A 22,636-nucleotide genomic window follows, 5' to 3' on the forward strand; every position below is an offset into this window, starting at 1 on the left:
AATATTTTTTCAGTAAATGTTGACAGTAATATAAGCAAGCCATCATGATATCATAGGAAAGTAACATACTGCTGTAACAACCATTTGTAGCGATGACTGGAGTAGGCCAGCAATACGTCCAACCATAGAAGGAGTCAACTGCGTAAATGAAGCCCTTGTGTTCAATGGCATCAGAGAACCATGGAGGATGTATGATCCTGCGATGGACGTGTAGATTTATCCACTTACCACAGTGACCTGTCAGATAGGTGAGACCGCGGTTGAAGAATGCAATTAGCCTGAAGTCTTTATAATTCGCAGATCTTGTGGGCACTTGGCAGATTACAACCTTGAGCAAATCAAACTTGGTATCATGTTGGCTACTATAAGATTCTGAGTATTCTGGGCCGCGGTGCCGAAGCAGTGCAGTGTTAATCGAAGGAAGGGGGGTCAATCGACGGGTGTAGACCTCCACGAGCATCCAGCTACCCTGACCGTCGATGAGCACCATCAAAGATGTGTTCATGCCGACCCAGTACATAACGTTAATGTAGTTGAGCGTGATGGGGATCGGATCATAGTCAAGGGGGTTGATGCTCGCCACCCTACGATCGTTATGCTGCGTGACACGTTGTTTCTGAAGATCAAGCGGCATCAACAAGCAAGGAGCTAGCTTAAAAAGCTCTGGCCTGAGGACTTTGAGTAAACGGTACAGCCCGACGAGCACGCGGCGAGCGGCATGGTACTGAGATTGTCCACACGCGAAATAATGATCTTGATTACCTCTGTGGGGAGCGAATTCCAGCCACTCTTTCGGCGGATGCTGCTCGGTTCTGCCATTGTTAGTGCTTGGGATTCAGACGAGGGGGGAGGTGCCTTAGCGGGGATGGAAGATTGGACGAGATTATGTGCGGACAAAGATGGAGAAGCGAATATGTGCTGCAGGAAGTGGACAGGTGATGATGACTACAACACGCCGCTTGACTTACGAGACACATACCAGCAGCGTAGGGTCATATCGATGCCAGACAACTTGCTTGAGTGATCATAGTACTGGTACTCCCTACAATACCTACTACTATGCCCTAACTTGCTTGAGTAGAGTAGTAGTGGAGTAGGACTGGAGCAGTAGTATATTCTAATCTAAAATAGTTACAAAGTTCAATGCTCGAGTGTGGAATGACTACGAACCGCGATGCAGTTACAATACGTGTGTAAGGGTGGCGGTTTTGTCAAATACTATGGCTTAAAAATAGGCCACCGTCGGATGGAAATCTGACGGTTACGTGGGATTTGCCACGATTGAGCTCGTGGCGAACAATCGCCAGATATCATTACTAAAAAAAGGTTTAAACACCCGGGGCTATAACTTGCACCGGCTGACCACTAACAATGATACTAACATAGTTGTAGAATGGTCAAAGACCATGTCTACGTGGTGTTTGGAATTATATGTAGAAAAATTAGCAAGATGCCCATGCATTGCACGGAACATCAAGATGCATTTTTTTTACAAAACACCTGTTGTGATTGACCCATGCAGGAGTAATCCCATGTGTAAAAACTAATGATATCTTGAGAATTTTACGGAAAATGGTATGTCGGCCATTTCATCGAAATAATGATATCTCGAGAAAGATGATAGATAAGGTGAGGAGGAGTGGGGCGTGGTGGTGACTGGTGGTCAGACTGGGCGGAGGCATGGGGATGGACGGCGCCTGCAGCGGCCACCATGCCAGATTATTCTAGAGACTTCCTTTTTTAATTGCTCAATAATGAGGTTGTGGGAGATTAGGATGAACGAGGCAAGGCCTTATCTGTAAATGTGGAGAGAGGTGCGGGTATCTTTTGTAAAATTGTCATTGTTTGCTTTCTATCCGTCAGATATGGATCGGCCAGTCTATATTATAAGATGGCAGGCACACCATCATCACCAACTCGGTTTTTTCTCTACTCCTACTCCTATAAAAGACTCAGTTGGTGATGATGGTGTGTCTACCATCAGCCATTTCTGACCATTAGATCTGCATCTAACGGTTGTGATGTAAGTTGTGGCCTTTTGCAACAATTCCCACTTCTTTGCTCTAGTTTACACAAAAACCCTTAGTATCTTGAAACCAACCACATTCCTCCGTTACTTCAGCCCAAAGAATATATTTGGAGTGAAACATAAGATATTTTTAGTGATATGTATATCAAAACTAAAACTGTTTTCTTTCAAATTTGTGATTATGTTTTATTCTACTTTGGATCCGTTGCAACGGACGGGCTCATTGTTATAAAGGTTTATCTCTTGCATTGTCCGCAACGAACACCTAGTGTACTGGTCCGGGCCGGAGTGCTCGCAGCGCGATGACCTGAGTTGGAATTCTGTCCTAAACTTTAGCTTTTTATATATATTTTCTTTCGCTACTGTACTGGCAGTGGAACCCACAGAGTACTTAGGATACAAGATTAAGGATGAATTTTGTTTCGTTTTAACTTTCTGTACGAATCTGTAGCCAGCCTGCAAGTCATGTACGTTGTACTAACAGTGAAACCCACAGAGTACTTAGAATACAAGATTAAGGATGGATTAACTTTTTATAGAGGGAGAATCATACACGCAATTAACTCAAATGGATTGGACGTGACTATTATTCTCCAACGGCAACCGGCAAATTTCCTCTCACGGGCCGGAGTGTGTTTCTCGGTTTGCATGTGGGTTTAACGGAGGGGTTTGATGGAGGCGAAGAGGCTTGTTCAGCCTAGCGTGCAGCGGACGGCGCAGTACTATTCGATTTGACTGCTACAACTAGTATATTATAAAAAACAAAGAAGAGTAGTAGAGATAGAGATAAGAGTAGAGACTAGGGAGGAGCACCATCTACTGCTTCGTGGGCTACTCCTGCGCTCCATTCGGCGGCCGCAATGTCCCCTACAGCCTCTCCCTCCTGCGCTCCATTCGGCGGGCGCTGTTGAAATTTGGGGAGCGCACTCTCGCGACTGACTCTCGCGACTGCTGGCAGTGACGACTTCACCGACGATGACTTCTTCCCCGACCTCGGCAACCTCTTCCTCAATGACATGGGCGACAATCTCAACGCCAACGATGCTGCTCCCATTGCACCGTATGTGTTTCTGTCCTTCCTGTCCGAAATCGTGATAGAATTCATGTTTCTAGTCCGTGTCCTAGATTTGATCTGTTCATCTACTATGCTAGTCCACATGATTAGTTTAATATCTATTATAGCCCGCATGATTTATTTTGTGCTTATTCGGACTAAATCTCGTAGTAACTTGCTCATATATTCAACTGGCGGAACGTCCCCTACAACCACTCCCATTTCATGGACGGCCTGGTTGATGCCTCCAAGGAGCCCTTTGTCTACTGCTATGAGTGCCCGATGTCGTTTTGGGGCTCGTCGGCGGACATCTTTCATCACCCCATGCAGGCGTGCGACGATCACTACTGGCCCTTGGCGGAAAACATCAAGTACGAGACGTGCTACCCGTTCACCGTGCCAAAGTTGCTAGAGGATCACCGCCGCCTGCTAGTATCAGAGGAGGACGGCAGCGTCTTCCTCTTGATCGTGGGCACCGGCGAGGCCCGCGCAGGCCGCCGCCCCGTCTCTGTAGTGTGTGTCAGGGGCGACGTCGCTGACGCTGACACTGACACGAGGCCGATGTATGGGTGCGTGCTCACTATTACTACCCCTCGGAGGTACGTGGGTGGCGAAACTGGCTACGTCAAGCTGACTAGGACTGTGCCGAGCTGGGACCTTCCCGCCGATGTGGACATGGAAGACACATGGCATGATTTAACCCCCAACAATGTGCACGGGGACTCCAAGGAGGCTCACCTGGACATATGCATTATCAAGTTAAATGTTGATCATTAGTCTTTGCTCAATGTAATCCGTTGTCTAAGCATGTGGAGACTTCCATGCATGATACTATTGCTCTATTGGAGTATCGTGCATGAATAAAAGTGTATCCATTTATGGTTTAGTCTAGAATCTTCCATGTATGAAATTTTTACTACAGTACTGGTGAAAGACTTATGATGAACCATTTCTTACATCTCCTCTGCCCCCTTCCAAGTCATCTTGATTTAATGCCTCCGTCTAGGTGTATAAGGGCATGGTTAATTCTTAATTGTATAGCCAACTGTTGACTATAAGAAAGTGCCATGTCATCTATAGCCAACATGTATAACAATCGATACTCAAGAACTAATTCTTAAACAGCCCGTTTGGCTCCTGTCATTTGGGCCGGATTTCGCGGATTTCATTTTCAAAATCCGGCCCCAACTTGTTTGGCTATCATAGAATTGACACTGGATTTCACTTCCGAAGTGTCCATTGATCTGGTTGTTTTCCCTCTAGCTAGGGTTCCGCCATTTTCTCCCGGGGCGATCTCACCGCCGCCGTCGAGGCATCTTTCCCTGCCGCCGATTCTCGTCACCCTGTCTGCTGGGAGCGATCCAGGCGTCGTTTGCCTGCTCTTGGACTGGACCGGGACGCGGCGGAGTCTTGGGTTCCCCCCAATAAACCCGATATGTTCTCTCATCGGGTTAGTGTTCTAGATGGCTGGTGAAGGGGCCGTGGGCTCCTCTGGACTCACGACATGGAGAAGATGATGATGGAATTAGGCCTTCGTGAGGAGGATCTAGATGATGTCGTTTTCGATGAGAAGGAAGCGCCACCGGAGTCACCATGGTGGGTCGCGCTGATCAAGGTCAATACCAACAAGAGCTACAGCCAGACGTGGTTCTATCGGAATATGCGATCTGCTTGGGCTGTGGCACAGGAAGCGAAATTCAAGCCTTTGGAGGAGAATCTGTATACTGTTCAGTTTACTTGTTTGGGAGATTGGGAGCGAGTAATGCAGGAGGGGCCATGGAATTTCAGGGGGGATGCGGTGCTTATGGCACCATATGATGGAATCTCGAAGCCGTCTACGGTCAAGCTGGAGACCATTGACATATGGATTCAGATCCACGACGTGCCAGATTTATATGCTCATCTAGTCAGGCCTCTGGCAGCTAAGGCGGGCGAACTTTTGTTTGTTGAAACTCAATCCCATGACTTCACAGGGAATTTCTACCACGTCTAGGTGCGCATCAATGTCCACAAACCACTGAAGAACGCGGTTTCAATGATCAGAGAAGGACAGAGGCAGATTTACAAAGTCAAGTACGAGAGATTGCCCGACTGGTGTGCCGTCTGTGGGATGATGGGGCATCTTTTCAAAGAGCATGGCAATGGGATTCATCCCCCCTCTGCATTAGTCTTCAAGGAGCTTCAGGCTGAATGGTTTATGAACAACAGAAGAGGCCCTGGCGAAGGACGGGCACGTCGAGGGGGCCATCGTGGCGACCGCTCTGGAGGAATTTCAAGGAGCGGGGCCGATAGCGGTCTAGCTACCACCCAACGTCCGGATGGTACTCAGGAAGAAGGCGCAGAGGTGGCGGAGAATATAGACATGGACATGCTTGATTCAAGTAGAAAGAGGATGAACCCCGTTTTTGCAAATGATACTGATAAATCAATTAGGTGAGTAGTTGATGCAATGGCCAACAGCGCCAAGACGGTGTCCGGGCTGGAGTTAGCGGTTGTTCACCAGAACTCTACTCCCATAAGCCCCCCACCAAAGAGGGAATCGAAGAGGAACAAGACAGAAGAGGATGGCAGGATCGTCAACCCGGCGGGTAAGAACTTATTGGCGGGCTCCCTAGAGGAGCGCCGCCGGGCCCAATGAGTGTCTTGAGCTGGAACTGTCATGGCGCGGGCAACGCTACGACAGTTCGTGAGCTCCGCGGCTTCGCGGAGATTTTTTTCCCCTACCCTTCTTTGTATCGTAGAGACACAAATTGATAGAGAAAGGGTAGAGAAGTTAGCTGCAACTCTTGGTTATGATAATGGCTATGCTGTGAGTAGTCAAGGTAGAAGTGGAGGTCTAGGGATTTTTTGGAACAATTCAATAAATGTTGAGATTTTGGGTTATTCTCCGTATCATATTGATTGCTCGATTGTTGAGGAAACTTGAATCCGTGGAGGATGACCTTAGTATATGGGGAAGCTCAGACCCACTTGAGACATCAAACATGGGATACTTTAAAAGGGATTAGCAATTTGAGGGATGATCCATGGCTGTGCATAGGAGATTTTAACAAAGTTTTACGTCCGGAAAAGCAAGAAGGAATCGGAGAAAGGAGTAACGCTCAAATCCAGGGCTTCCGGGAGGCCGTGGACGTGTGCATGCTTATGGATATGGGCTATCAGGGACAATTCTGGACGTATGAGAAGAAAGTCACTGGAGGGAGCTATACCAGGGTGAGGCTTGACCGAGCCTTGGCAACGGCTGACTGGAACGAACGCTTCCCGTCGGCACATCTGAAAAATCTTACGGCGGCCACCTCGGACCATTGCCCTATCTTACTTACCATGCTTGATGGGCCAGTACTGAGAGCACCGAAATCTTTCAAGTATGAGGTGATGTGGGATACGCATGAGAACCTGAGTGAAACACTGCTCCAGAGCTGGACAGTAGGCAGTGCCACCGCGAGAATGCAAGAGCTGCGTGTCAAACTTGGTCGGGTGGCTGCAGATTTGGGACGTTGGAACAAAAACACGTTTGGGTCGGTACGCAAGGAGATCAAAGGTCTAAAATCAGAACTCGAACGCTTGCGGAGCAACCCAGCGAGGACGGGGCCATCTCATGTGGAGCTGAAGATCAATGAAAGGTTGATTGAACTATTTCATAGGGAAGAACTGATGTGGAGGCAGAGGTCGCGGTTGGAATGGTTGTCGGCGGGAGATAGAAACACTCGCTTTTTTCATCTTCGTGCAAGTTAGAGGCGCAAGAGGAATATGATCAAAGCTCTTGCCAACTCTTTGGGGGCGATCATTGATGATCCTGGAGCGTTGAGATCTATGGTTTCAGATTTTTACAAAAGTCTTTATACTTCCGAGGGTGTCAACGGAATGGATCAGGTCCTATCCAAAGTGCCCGCAAAGGTAACTCAACAAATGAATGACATTCTTTTAGCTCCATATACTAATGAGGAGGTGAAGACATCCCTTTTTCAGATGTTCCCGACTAAGGCACCGGGGCCTGATGGATTCCCAGCACACTTCTATCAGCGTCACTGGGATATCTGTGGTGAAGAGGTGACCCATGCAGTGCTCAGGATCGTCAGAGGTGAGGAAAGTGCTGAATGTGTGAATGATACGGTTTTGGTACTCATCCCAAAGGTTTTGAACCCGACTCAGCTTGCTCAGTTTCGTCCCATTAGTCTGTGCAATGTCATATACAAAATTGCTTCAAAGGTTGTTGCCAACAGACTTAAACAGATACTACCGGATATCATATCTCATGAGCAGTCAGCTTTTGTCCCTGGTAGACTAATCACAGACAACATAATATGTGCTTATGAGTGTCTACACTTTATGAAGCGGAATAAGTCCAGTTGCGCATTGAAACTTGATATGATGAAAGCCTATGATAGGCTAGAGTGGGACTATCTGCAGGCCATGATGGAGAGGTTGGGTTTTGCATAGTCATGGGTTGATACAGTTATGAGCATGGTTCGGTCTGTCTCCTTTTCAGTCATGTTTAATGGTGAGAAGCTTGAACATTTTGTGCCATCCAGAGGTATTCGGCAGGGAGATCCCATTTCCCCTTATCTTTTCTTAATAGCAGCAGAGGGCCTTTCGTGCCTTTTAAAATCCAGTTCTGAGTCGTCAGGTCTTGAGGGAATCAAGGTGGCTCCTACAGCTCCGGTTCTGAACCACCTCCTTTTCGCTGACGATAGCCTGTTGCTTTTTAAGTCAAGTACGGAGGGTGCGACTGCGGTATCAAACCTGTTGGATATATATTGTAATGCATCTGGCCAGAAGATTAACAATGACAAGTCATCTATTTTTTTAGTAAGGGTTGTCCACAACAGAGAAGAGATGCGGTCAAGGACATTCTGCATGTTCATAATGAGTCGTTGAGTGATAGATATCTGGGAATGCCTACCGATGTTGGCCAAGCAAAGATGAGAAAGTTTAAGTACCTCAGAGACCGGATATGGGAGAAGGTGAGAGGATGGATGGAAAAACTGTTATCAGTTGCAGGTAAGGAGGTACTAATTAAATCCGTGGCTCAAGCAATACCAGTATATTCTGGCTTGCTTCCGATTGCCGAGAGGACTATGTGAGAATATCACATCGATTATTCGACAGTTCTGGTGGGGGAGTAAACAAGGCAAAAGAAAGCCAGCATGGGTGGCGTGGGACGTGATGACACACCCCAAACATTTGGGAGGTTTGGGTTTTCGGGATATGGAGATCTTTAACCTGGCCTTGTTGGCACGACAGTCTTGGAGGCTTTTGCACGACCCCTCCTCTCTGAGTGCGCGGATCCTGAAAGCAGTTTATTATCTGCATGGTGCAATTCTTGAAGCTGAGCTGGGTAGCCACCCCTCACAAATTTGGCGTGCCATTATTGACGGGAGGGATATCCTAAAGCAAGGACTCATCAGAAGAATAGGCAACGGAGCGTCCACGTATATATGGGAGAATAAGTGGCTTCCCAGGGTTGGTCCAATGAGGCCCATAACGGCGCTGGTGGCGAACCCCCCCAGGATTGTTTCTGAGTTGATTGATGCCTCGACGGCCAGCTGGAGAGAAGAGCTTGTCCGGTCAGTTTTTATTCCTTTTGATGCAGATGCTATCTTGGCAATACCATTGTGCACATGCAATGTAGAAGATTTTTGGGCTTGGAGTGCTGAACGACGGGGTGTCTTCTCAGTTAAGTCCGCATATCAAATGGTGCTGAACACCAAATACCAGAGAGAGAACTGGATAGATGAAAATGCTGGGGCCTCGGATATGACTTCTCAAGGGAAAGCATGGACCTCTTTGTGGCATACTAAGGTTCCATCGAAGCAGAAAATTTTTGCATGGCGTTTAGCCCAGCACTCAGTGTCGACGGCGGATGTTCTACACCATCGTAACATGTCTCAGTCTCCGCTCTGTGCGCTGTGTGGAGCCCCGGACTCATGGAGGCACGCATTGCTGGATTGCACCATGTCGAGGTGCATTTGGGCTTTATCGGATGATCATGTGGTGGAACAGATGAGCATGAACAGCGATGGTGACGCGAAGAACTGGCTTTTCGCTATGCACGAGGTCCTTGATCACGCAGCTTTTGTGAAGCAAATCATATCACTTTGGGCAGTGTGGCGAGCAAGGAGAAAGGCGATCTAAGAAGATATATTCACTAGCCCAATGTCTACTCACCAGTTCATTGTCTCCTACCTGAATGATCTCAAGAGTGTTGAAACATCGGGAAGGACGGCAACTGTCCAACCCACCTCTAGACCAACACAGTGGCTTCGCCCTCCGGTGAGTCTAGCAAAGATCAATCTTGATGCGGCGAAAAGAGGTAATCAGGGAAGGGGTGTTGTGGCTGCAGTATGCTGGGATCAGAATGGTCTCTTTTTGGGGGCCTCGGCGATCGGTTTCTGCGGAATTGGTGATCCCACGACACTTGAGGTGATGGCAGTTCGAGAGGCTCTGGCTCTGGCCCAGGACCTTCACGAACAAAAAATACATGTGGCTTCTGATTGCAAGGTGGTGGTGGACGACATCAAGTAACAGTGTTTGGCAAGCTATGGTGCGATAATACATGAAATAATAGAGTCTAGTGTTGGAAATATGCCCTAGAGGCAATAATAAAATGGTTATTATTATATTTCTTTGTTCATGATAATTGTCTATTGTTCATGCTATAATTGTGTTATCCGGAAATCGTAATACATGTGTGAATACACAGACCACAACACGTCCCTAGTGAGCCTCTAGTTGACTAGCTTGTTGATCAAAAGATAGTCATGGTTTCCTGACTATGGGTATTGGATGTCATTGATAACGGGATCACATCATTAGGAGAATGATGTGATGGACAAGACCCAATCCTAAGCATAGCTCAAAGATCGTGTAGTTCGTTTGCTATAGCTTTTCTGAATGTCAAGTATCATTTCCTTAGACCATGAGATTGTGCAACTCCCGGATACCGTAGGAGTGCTTTGGGTGTGCCAAACGTCACAAGTAACTGGGTTATTATAAAGGTACACTACAGGTATCTCCGAAAGTGTCTGTTGGGTTGGCACGAATCGAGACTGGGATTTGTCACTCCGTATGACGGAGAGGTATCTCTGGGCCCACTCGGTAATGCATCATCATAATGAGCTCAATGTGACCAAGTGGTTGATCACGAGATCATGCATTACAGTACGAGTAAAGTGACTTGCCGGTAACGAGATTGAACGAGGTATTGGGATACCGACGATCGAGTCTCGGGCAAGTAACATACCGATTGACAAAGGGAATTGTATACGGGATTGATCGAATCCTCGACATCGTGGTTCATCCGATGAGATCATCGAGGAGCATGTGGGAGCCAACATGGGTATCCAGATCCTGCTGTTGGTTATTGACCGGAGAGTCGTCTCGGTCATGTCTGCGTGTCTCCCGAACCCGTAGGGTCTACACACTTAAGGTTCGGTGACGCTAGGGTTGTTGAGATATTAGTATACGGTAACCCGAAAGTTGTTCGGAGTCCCGGATGAGATCCCGGATGTCACGAGGAGCTCCGGATTGGTCCGGAGGTGAAGATTTATATATAGGAAGTCAAGTTTCGGCCATCGGGAAGGTTTTCGGGGTAATCGGCATTGTACCGGGACCACCGGAAGGGTCCCGGGGGTCCACCGGATGGGGCCACCTATCCCGGAGGGCCCCATGGGCTGAAGTGGGAGGGGAACCAGTCCCGGATGGGCTGGTGCGCCCCCCCCCCATGGGCCTCCCCTGCGCCTAGGGTTGGAAACCCTAGGGGTGGGGGCGCCCCACTTGGCTTGGGGGGCACTCCACCCCCCTTGGCCGCCGCCCCCCTTGGAGATTCAATCTCCTAGGGCCGGCGCCCCCTAGGGGTCCTATAAATAGTGGGGGGAGGGAGGGCAGCCGCACCCTAGCCCCTGGCGCCTCCCTCTCCCTCCCGTGACACTCCTCCCTCTCCCTCCCGTGACACTCCTCCCTCTCCCTGAGCTTGGCGAAGCCCTGCCAAGATCACCGTTGCTTCCACCACCACGCCGTCGTGCTGCTGGATCTTCATCAACCTCTACTTCCCCCTTGCTGGATCAAGTGGGAGGAGACATCTTCCCAACCGTACGTGTGTTGAACGCGGAGGTGCCGTCCGTTCGGTGCTAGGTCATCGGTGATTTGGATCACGACGAGTACGACTCCATCAACCCCGTTCTCTTGAACGCTTCCGCGCGCGATCTACAAGGGTATGTAGATGCACTCCTCTCTCCCTCATTGCTAAATGACTCCATAGATTGATCTTGGTGATGAGTAGAAAATTTTAGAATTCTGCTACGTTCCCCAATAGTGGCATCATGAGCTAGGTCTATGCATAGTTTCTATGCACGAGTAGAACACAAAGCAGTTGTGGGTGTGGATATTGTCAATTTTCTTGCCGTTACTAGTCTTATGTTGATTCGGCGGCATCATGGGATGAAGGGGCCCGGACCGACCTTACACGCACGCTTACGTGAGACTGGTTCCACCGATTGACATGCACTAGTTGCATAAGGTGGCTAGCGGGTGTCTGTCTCTCCCACTTTAGTCGGATCGGATTCGATGAAAAGGGTCCTTATGAAGGGTAAATAGAAATTGGCATATCACGTTGTGGTTTTGGCGTAGGTAAGAAAAGTTCTTGCTAGAAACCTATAGCAGCCACGTAAAAACTTGCAACAACAATTAGAGGACGTCTAACTTGTTTTTGCAGCATGTGCCGTGTGATGTGATATGGCCAAAAGGATGTGATGAATGATATATGTGATGTATGATATTGATCATGTTCTTGTAATAGGAATCACGACTTGCATGTCGATGAGTATGACAACCGGCAGGAGCCATAGGAGTTGTCTTAATTTATTTATGACTTGCGTGTCAACATAAACGTCATGTAATTACTTTACTTTATTGCTAAAGCGTTAGCCATAGATAACGAGACAACTTTAAGAAGACATGATGATGGAGATCATGGTGTCATGCCGGTGACAACGATGATCATGAAGCCCCGAAAGATGGAGATCAAAAGGAGCAAATGATATTGGCCATATCATGTCACTATTTGATTACATGTGATGTTTATCATGTTTTGCATCTTATTTGCTTAGAACGACGGTAGCTTAAATAAGATGATCCCTCGTAATAATTTCAAGAAAGTGTTCCCCCTAACTGTGCACCGTTGCGAAGGATCGTTGTTTCGAAGCACCACGTGATGATCGGGTGTGATAGATTCTAACATTCGAATACAACGGGTGTAAGCCAGATTTACACACGCAATACACTTAGGTTGACTTGACGAGCCTAGCATGTACAGACATGGCCTCAGAACACGGAAGACCGAAAGGTCGGGCATGAGTCGTATAGAAGATACGATCAACATGAAGATGTTCACCGATGTTGACTAGTCCGTCTCACGTGATGATCGGACACGGCCTAGTTGACTCGGATCATGTTTCACTTAGATGACTAGAGGGATGTCTATCTGAGTGGGAGTTCATTGAATAATTTGATTAGATGAACTTAATTATCATGAACTTAGTCTAAAATCTTTACACTATGTCTTGTAGATCAAATGGCCCACGCTAATGTTGCCCTCAACTTCAACGCGTTCCTAGAGAAAACCAAGTTGAAAGATGATGGCAGCAACTATACGGACTGGGTCCAGAACCTGAGGATCATCCTCATAGCTGCCAAGAAAGATTATGTCCTAGAAGCACCGCTAGGTGACGCACCCATCCCAGAGAACCAAGACGTTATGAACGCTTGGCAGTCATGTGCTGATGATTACTCCCTCGTTCAGTGCGGCATGCTTTACAGCTTAGAACCGGGGCTCCCAAAGCGTTTTGAGAGACACGGAGCATATGAGATGTTCGAAGAGCTGAAAATGGTTTTCCAAGCTCATGCCCGGGTCGAGAGATATGAAGTCTCTGACAAGTTCTTCAGTTGTAAGATCGAGGAAAATAGTTCTGTCAGTGAACACATACTCAAAATGTCTGGGTTGCATAACCGCTTGACTCAGCTGGGAGTTAATCTCCCGGATGACGCGGTCATTGACAGAATCCTTCAGTCGCTTCCACCGAGCTACAAGAGCTTTGTGATGAACTTCAATATGCAGGGGATGGAAAAGACCATTCCTGAGGTATATTCAATGCTGAAATCAGCGGAGGTGGAAATCAAAAAGGAACATCAAGTGTTGATGGTGAATAAACCACTAAGTTCAAGAAAGGCAAGGGTAAAAAGAACTTCAAGAAGGACGGCAAGGGAGTTGCCGCGCCCGGTAAGCAAGCTATCGGGAAGAAGCCAAAGAATGGACCCAAGCCCGAGACTGAGTGTTTTTATTGCAAGGGAAGTGGTCACTGGAAGCGGAACTGCCCCAAATACTTAGCGGACAAGAAGGCCGGCAACACTAAAGGTATATGTGATATACATGTAATTGATGTGTACCTTACCAGTACTCGTAGTAGCTCCTGGGTATTTGATACCGGTGCGGTTGCTCACATTTGTAACTCAAAGCAGGAGATGCGGAATAAGCGGAGACTGGCGAAGGACGAGGTGACGATGCGCGTCGGGAATGGTTCCAAGGTCGATATGATCGCCGTCGGCACGCTACCTCTACATTTACCTATGGGATTAGTTTTAAACCTCAATAATTGTTATTTAGTGCCAGCTTTGAGCATGAACATTGTATCCGGATCTCGTTTAATTCGAGATGGCTACTCATTTAAATCCGAGAATAATGATTGTTCTATTTATATGAGAGATATGTTTTATGGTCATGCTCCGCTGGTGAATGGTTTATTCTTAATGAATCTCGAGCGTGATGTTACACATATTCATAGTGTGAATACCAAAAGATGTAAGGTTGATAATGATAGTCCCACATACTTGTGGCACTGCCGTCTTGGTCACATAGGTGTCAAACGCATGAAGAAGCTCCATGCAGATGGACTTTTGGAGTCTCTTGATTACGAATCATTTGACACATGTGAACCATGCCTCATGGGTAAAATGACCAAGACTCCGTTCTCAGGAACAATAGAGCGAGCAACCAACTTATTGGAAATCATACATACTGATGTGTGCGGTCCAATGAGTGTTGAGGCTCGCGGTGGCTATCGTTATGTTCTCACCCTCACTAATGACTTGAGTAGATATGGATATGTCTACTTAATGAAACACAAGTCTGAGACCTTTGAAAAGTTCAAGGAATTTCAGAGTGAGGTTGAGAATCAACTTGACAGGAAAATCAAGTTCTTGCGATCAGATCGTGGGGGAGAATACTTGAGTCACGAATTTGGCACACACTTAAGGAAATGTGGAATAGTTTCACAACTCACGCCGCCTGGAACACCTCAGCGTAATGGTGTGTCCGAACGTCGTAATCGCACTCTATTGGATATGGTGCGATCTATGATGTCTCTTACTGATCTACCGCTGTCATTTTGGGCTATGCTTTAGAGACTGCCGCATTCACTTTACATAGGGCTCCGTCGAAATCCGTTGAGATGACACCGTATGAATTATGGTTTGGGAAGAAACCTAAGCTGTCGTTTCTAAAAGTTTGGGGATGCGATGCTTATGTCAAGAAACTTCAACCTGAAAAGCTCGAACCCAAGTCGGAAAAATGCGTCTTCATAGGATACCCTAAAGAAACTATTGGGTATACCTTCTACGTCAGATCCGAAGGCAAGATCTTTGTTGCCAAGAATGGATCCTTTCTAGAGAAAGAGTTTCTCTTGAAAGAAATAAGTGGGAGGAAAGTAGAACTCGATGAAGTATTACCTCTTGAACCGGTAAGTGGCGCAGCTCAAGAAAATGTTCCTGAGGTGCCTGCACCGACTAGAGAGGAAGTTAATGATGATGATCATGAAACTTCAGATCAAGTTGCTACTGAACTTCGTAGGTCCACAAGGACACGTTCCGCACCAGAGTGGTACGGCAACCCTGTCTTGGAAATCATGTTGTTAGACAACGGTGAACCTTCGAACTATGAAGAAGCGATGGCGGGCCCAGATTCTGACAAATGGCTAGAAGCCATGAAATCCGAGATAGGATCCATGTATGAAAACGAAGTATGGACTTTGACTGACTTGCCCGATGATCGGCGATCCATAGAAAATAAATGGATCTTTAAGAAGAAGACAGACGCGGATGGTAATGTAACCATCTATAAAGCTCGGCTTGTCGCTAAGGGTTATCGACAAGTTCAAGGGGTTGACTACGATGAGACTTTCTCACCCATAGCGAAGCTGAAGTCCGTCCGAATCATGTTAGCAATTTCCGCATTCTATGATTATGAGATATGGCAAATGGACGTCAAAACAGCATTCCTTAATGGTTTCCTTAAGGAAGAATTGTATATGATGCAGCCGGAAGGTTTTGTCGATCCTAAGAATGCTGACAAGGTATGCAAGCTCCAACGCTCTATTTATGGGCTGGTGCAAGCATCTCGGAGTTGGAACATTCGTTTTGATGAGATGATCAAAGCGTTTGGGTTTACGCAGACTTATGGAGAAGCCTGCATTTACAAGAAAGTGAGTGGGAGCTCTGTAGCATTTCTCATATTGTATGTGGATGACACTGTTGATGGGAAATGATATAGAATTCTTGGAAAGCATAAAGGCCTACTTGAACAAGTGTTTTTCAATGAAGGATCTTGGAGAAGCTGCTTATATATTAGGCATCAAGATCTATAGAGATAGATCGAGACGCCTCATTGGTCTTTCACAGAGTACGTACCTTGACAAGATATTGAAGAAGTTCAAAATGGATCAGTCAAAGAAGGGGTTCTTGCCTGTATTGCAAGGTACGAGATTGAGCACGGCTCAATGCCCGACCACGGCAGAAGATAGAGAAAAGATGAGTGTCGTCCCCTATGCCTCGGCCATAGGGTCTATCATGTATGCTATACTGTGTACCAGACCTGATGTAAACCTTGCCATTAGTTTGGTAGGAAGGTACCAAAGTAATCTCGGCATGGAACACTGGACAGCGGTCAAGAATATCTTGAAGTACCTAAAAAGGACTAAGGATATGTTTCTCGTTTATGGAGGTGACGAAGAGCTCGTCGTAAAGGGTTACGTCGATGCTAGCTTCGACACAGATCTGGATGACTCCAAGTCACAAACCGGATACGTGTATATTTTGAATGGTGGGGCAGTAAGCTGGTGCAGTTGCAAGCAAAGCGTTGTGGCGGGATCTACATGTGAAGGGGAGTACATGGCAGCCTCGGAGGCAGCACAAGAGGCAATCTGGGTGAAGGAGTTCATTACCGACCTAGGAGTCATACCCAATGCGTCGGGCCCGATGACTCTCTTCTGTGACAACACTGGAGCTATTGTGCTTGCCAAGGAGCCCATGTTTCACAGAAAGACCAGGCATATCAAGCGTCGCTTCAACTCCATTCGTGAAAGTGTTCAAAATGGAGACATAGATATTTGTAAAGTACATACGAACCTGAATGTGGCAGATCCGTTGACTAAACCTCTCCCTAGAGCAAAACATGATCAACACCAGAATTGCATGGGTGTTCGATTCATCACAATGTAACTAGACTATTGACTCTAGTGCAAGTGGGAGACTGTTGGAAATATGCCCTAAAGGCAATAATAAAATGGTTATTATTATATTTCTTTGTTCATGATAATTTTCTATTGTTCATGCTATAATTGTGTTATCCGAAAATCGTAATACATGTGTGAATACATAGACCACAGCACATCCCTAATGAGCCTCTAGTTCACTAGCTCGTTGATCAAAAGATAGTCATGGTTTCCTGACTATGGGCATTGGATGTCATTGATAATGGGATCACATCATTAGGAGAATGATGTGATGGACAAGACCCAATCCTAAGCATAGCTCAAAGATCGTGTAGTTCGTTTGCTATAGATTTTCCTAATGTCAAGTCTCATTTCCTTAGACCATGAGATTGTGCAACTCCTGGATACCGTAGGAGTGCTTTGGGTGTGCCAAACGTCACAACGTAACTAGGTGACTATAAAGGTATACTACAGGTATCTCCGAAAGTGTCTGTTGGGTTGGCACAAATCGAGACTGGGATTTGTCACTCCGTATGACGGAGAGGTATCTCTAGGCCCACTCGGTAATGCATCATCATAATGAGCTCAATGTGACCAAGTGGTTGATCACGGGATCATGCATTACGTTACGAGTAAAGTGACTTGCCGGTAACGAGATTGAACGAGGTATTGGGATACCGACAATCGAGTCTCGGGCAAGCAACGTACCGATTGACAAAGGGAATTGTATACGGGATTGATCGAATCCTCGACATCATGGTTCATCCGATGAGATCATCGAGGAGCATGTGGGAGCCAACATGGGTATCCAGATCCCGCTGTTGGTTATTGACCAGAGAGTCGTCTCGGTCATGTGTGCGTGTCTCCCGAACCCGTAGGGTCTACACACTTAAGGTTCGGTGACGCTAGGGTTGTTGAGATATTAGTATATGGTAACCCGAATGTTGTTCGGAGTCCCGGATGAGATCCCGGACGTCACGAGGAGCTCCGGATTAGTCCGGAGGTGAAGATTTATATATAGGAAGTCAAGTTTCGGCCATCGGGAAGGTTTTCGGGGTAATCGGTATTGTACCGGGACCATCGGAAGGGTCCCGGGGGTCCACCGGATGGGGCCACCTATCCCGGAGGGCCCCATGGGCTGAAGTGGGAGGGGAACCAGTCCCAGATGGGTTGGTGCGCCCCCCATGGGCCTCCCCTGCGCCTAGGATTGGAAACCCTAGGGGTGGGGGCGCCCCACTTGGCTTGGGGGGCACTCCACCCCCCTTGGCCGCCGCCCCACCTTGGAGATTCAATCTCCTAGGGCCGGCGCCCCCCTAGGGGTCCTATAAATAGGGGGGGGGAGGGCAGCCGCACCCTAGCCCCTGGCGCCTCCCTCTCCCTCCCGTGACACTCCTCCCTCTCCCTGAGCTTTGCGAAGCCCTGCTGAGATCACCGTTGTTTCCACCACCACGCCGCCGTGCTGCTGGATCTTCATCAACCTCTCCTTCCCCCTTGCTGGATCAAGCTGGAGAAGACGTCTTTCTAACCGTACGTGTGTTGAACGCGGAGGTGCCGTCCGTTCGGCGCTAGGTCATCGGTGATTTGGATCACGACGAGTACGACTCCATCAACCCCGTTCTCTTGAACGCTTCCGCGCGCGATCTACAAGGGTATGTAGATGCACTCCTCTTTCCCTCGTTGCTAGATGACTCCATAGATTGATCTTGGTGATGCGTAGAAAATTTTAAAATTCTGCTACGTTCTCCAACATCTAGTAGGTCTTTTACTATTTGTAACTTTGTCCATGAGTTTAGGAGCTTGAATTTCGAGGCTCACAATCTCGCGAACCACGCTCTGAAGTTAGGGGTGGACTGCCATGTTTGGTTAGGGCACCCGGGAAACCTTTCTTTCGTCCGTGTAAACATTGTGACTACTTAATAAAGCTTCGTGGGTTTGTCTCAAGAAAAAAACTTCCGAATTTCAGCGAACCGGTACCCTAGCTAGACCGAAATCCCTCCCCGACCCCTCTCATTTGTCTAGATTTGAAGGCCCGACGCAGCTCTCTGTCTCTCTCGATCCCTCTCCTCCACCCCGCCGCCACCCACCCTATCCTCCACCCCGCCGGCACCCTCTCCTCCGGCAAGGTCGCTCCGTCTCGATCCCTCTCCTCCCGCCAGATCGCCCCGTCCAGGTCCCTCTCCCCCCGCATATTGCCCCGTCCCGGTCCATCTCCGCCCCGTACTGTCCCTCTCCCGCAAGGTCGCAAGGACACTCCGACGTCTTGGTTACCTGTCCCTCTCGCCGCCGGTAAGGCTTCTCCTCTCGCTCCCTTCCCCACCTCTCTTCTCCCCCTCCCTCTCTCTGATGCATTTTTCTTCTTGAACCCTAACCCTAACCTGAACCCACCTGTTCAGCAGGACGCCTCACTCCAGCCACCCGATCTGGGCAGCCCACGGTCGGTCAACTCCACCCCCGGAGGACCAAGGAGCAAGAAGCACCGGGGCTCTTGGTCTGGGAGCAAGCAGGGTATGCTTCGCATCTTTCAATCAGAGTGGTTCTTCAGTTGGTTGCTGCAATATATTTGCTTGGATACATTGTCACAACATTGTCATATGGACTAGGTTGTTATTTCCTTTGATTGCTGCAATATATTGCTCCATAAGATCTAGACAGGTTCTTCGGATAATTTTGCTCTGTTTGGATTAGCTAAGTGATTGGGTGACTGCTTATAGGCCATGTGTAGAGTTTTAATTCAAGAACATCAGTCAGGAGTCCTAGATTAACAATGACTGCTTTGAGCATCATTCATACATGAGGAATAACTAATTCTTGTTCCCTATCAATGTGTGCTGGAAGCACTATTTTGCAGTATATGCGACATATATACTACTCTCCAATCAAAGAACAACCTACCACAAAAAGAAGTATATACAGTCGTTTCTTCGTAGGATTATATACTATTTTGTGATGTATATATTTTTAGACCGGTATATACTGCTTATAACAAAAGCATACAGTTTTCTTGTGCAATTTTTTAGTTGCTTTCTTGTGCAATTAGCATTGCGACCAAGGATTACGAGTCGACGAGTCGACGAGTCGTTCCGAGGTTGAGACTCATAGACTAATCGGACTAGTCTTAGACTAGTGCTGGACTAGTCGACATAGTACTGTAGTACTCAACTACTAATACATAGTAGCAGTATGGAGTAGTATGTAGTAAACTGTACAGCACATTACAGGCCAGCAGTGCTAGCCAACACTAGTCAGGCCCAGCCCAGCCCAGCGCCACACAGCACGCCCCCACCAGCTGGCCCATTTGGGCCCAAGTGGCTATCCTATACTTAACTCACGTCCCAGCCACTGGAACCCTAAGATCCCAATCGATCCCAACTCAGCCGCCAGTGCCAACACGCACGGGAGCACGTGCGCGTGCCCTGCGCCTCTGGCCGCTTCCGCCGGCGAGCTCGCCGACCACCGCCGTGCCTCCTCCCTTCCTCCTCTCTCTCTCTCTCTCTCTCTCTCTCTCTCTCTCGTCTCAGGGCCGCGCTCGCCTACGGGTCATGGCCACGGCCGCCGCCCGAGCACGAGCTCCAGCCGGCGGCCGCGCCTGGCTGCGACATCCGCCGTCCCGGTGATGAGTGGCGGCGGCCTCGTCCAGCAAGCTCATTTATACCTCCAAAGTTTTGAGTCGCTCGACTCGATTTGGTCGACTAGCCCAGACTAGTTGTCGACTAGTCCATCCACGGCTCGACTCGGTCTGCTAGTCTACACGAGAAATGCAGTCGACACTCACTTTGCGACTCGTCGACTAGTCGAGCGACTAGTCTAGACTAGTCATTCGACTCGTAATCATTGATTGCGACCAAGGAGTATCTAGTACTAGCGAGAAGAGTATATACTAAATATTTAAATTTTAATTTGAGTACTGTGGCCAAGGGTTTAGGAGTTTGTACTTAATTTTTTAATTGGAGAGTATATACTTTTTTTATTAGAATATATACTTCTCGACCAAAAAAAGGATATACCCAGCTGATATAGCAGTATATTCAGTTATTCATACGAATGATGCATACTCTCTGCTGAAATTGAATTGAAGTATATCCACATGAATGAAGTATATACTCTGCTGAAATTGAAGTATACACTAAATTTGATACATCCATAGAGAAATGTATGATAAGGCATGCACATATTACATATGCATTCTGGAGTGGATATCTAGTCTACATTCATTTGTTCTTCACTGCAAAAGCATCTTCTTGTTGTTGTTCTGTTTGTTGCCGACAAGCACACGCACGGTGGGCAGCACGATGTTAGGAGTCCAACGCATCGAAATCGCAGGCACTCCATGCCATGCTATCCATGGCCTCCAGATGACACCTTGGGAAATTCTACCTGCATGCATAGAGCTTAGATAAGGGGTACAGCCAACTAGATGCCTACCTGAGCAAGCAATGAATTAGTCACGGAAAGAGTGATTGATGCATGCTTTTGTAGCTCAATCTGAAGTTCGTAGACCAGAAATAATATTGAATAAATGATGCACCTTGACGAGTTAAATTGTCGGTGGCATCTCATCTTCTCATCCTCAAGTTTGAGTTGCGCCAACCACATCTAATGTGCCTCGTCGTCGAGTCGACAAGCGGCCGCCGGCTGCATCTTGTCTCCAAGCCCTAATTAGTAGGTGGATTGATTTTATTGAAAGAAGAATGATGCATGTTAATGCGGTGCTAACAAGATTTGAATCTGAATGTGCCTTATCCCTATTAGTATGGAACAAACTTTCAAAGTCCATGGGACCACTTCTGATTAGCACCTAATCAACTAACTAAATGGTAAGGAGGTTTGTTGCGATGGCACAATAAACAACAGTGGAAAATAAAAAAGAAATGACACATGGCATAGGAGTATGTACTCCTAGGTGTACCAACCCATTTTCCTATATATATCCTCTGTTTTAATATGTAGTCTCTTATCGACTTAGTCTCGGTCCTACTTAACCTACTCGGTTGTTGATGGTTTGTCGCCATTACCTTTCGATTCATGATAATTGTGCAAATGAAGTGCAAGTTAACCTTTGAGCAACTTCTATATCAAGTTGAGGTATTTTTTTACCCTTTGTAAAGATTGTTGCAAGCTAAAGCTTATCGTGTCACACTTTGATTTGTCTTCTTGGCTGTCACATCTTTCACTTTGAGCAATTTGTACAACCATTGTGCCCTATGAGACCATATGTCACCATTTCTCATCATATTTTGCAGGAAATATTGGGTGAAGTGTGATGCTGAACGGACAGAACGAAGAAAGGAAGATCCTTGAGCAATGAAAATCTTTGTTGGGTGGTGCTAATAATGCAAAGATTCAGTTTTTATGTAACCTTGGATAGACTCTGATCATTTGATGTTGTTGTGAACCTTTGTCGTATTGCAAAGATTAACTTTTTACAAAGTCTCATATTGATGTTTTATGTATTGGCATGGTTCAGTTTAATGCAAAACATTGCTACGTGTGAACAAACAAGCTGTCAATGTTGGTGCTGGTAGAGATTTATTCATCCTATTTATTCCTAGCACAAAGGCGTTCGTTGGTGCTGGTACAATTTGGTTCTGGTATAGATTTGTTTACAGATGCTCATTTTGGTTATGGTATAGATTTGCCATCAAAATCCTAGTGGCAGCCAAACATGAAATTTGGATTTGGAATCTAGATTCAGCCAAATGAAATGAAATCAGGGGAGCCAAACGAGCTGTCAGATCAAACAGAAGTAATAATAGTCTAAGAAAAAAATATGTATATCGAGAAAACGAGTACATGGGTGGCAATTGACTGAGGGAACCATGAGGTGGAGAAAAATGATATTATGGCTGGCGAGGAAGGGAACGTTGGCGCATCTACAAAATCTCTACTATTGGGAATTGAACGTCGTGATGGTTCGACCTCTATCAATGGTTCAACCTCCTTCGGTACCCCACCTCAAACCATCCCGCGATAGCCTCGTTCCCTCCACCCGTCCTCCCCAGATTCCTGCTCTAG

The 22,636-nt window shown here is 47.0% G+C and overlaps 1 long non-coding RNA gene across 1 annotated transcript; it reads left to right on the forward strand.

Annotated features, from left to right (window-relative positions):
- The first annotated feature begins 18,627 nt into the window (after nucleotides 1-18,627).
- Nucleotides 18,628-22,070, forward strand: LOC125551028. Its single transcript, XR_007302160.1, has 3 exons — nucleotides 18,628-18,910; nucleotides 19,018-19,129; nucleotides 21,865-22,070. It is a non-coding gene; the product is annotated as an uncharacterized LOC125551028 (long non-coding RNA).
- Nucleotides 22,071-22,636: the final 566 nt, after the last annotated feature.

Source organism: Triticum urartu, chromosome 1 (assembly GCF_003073215.2).
Source record: "Triticum urartu cultivar G1812 chromosome 1, Tu2.1, whole genome shotgun sequence".
NCBI lineage: Eukaryota > Viridiplantae > Streptophyta > Magnoliopsida > Poales > Poaceae > Triticum > Triticum urartu.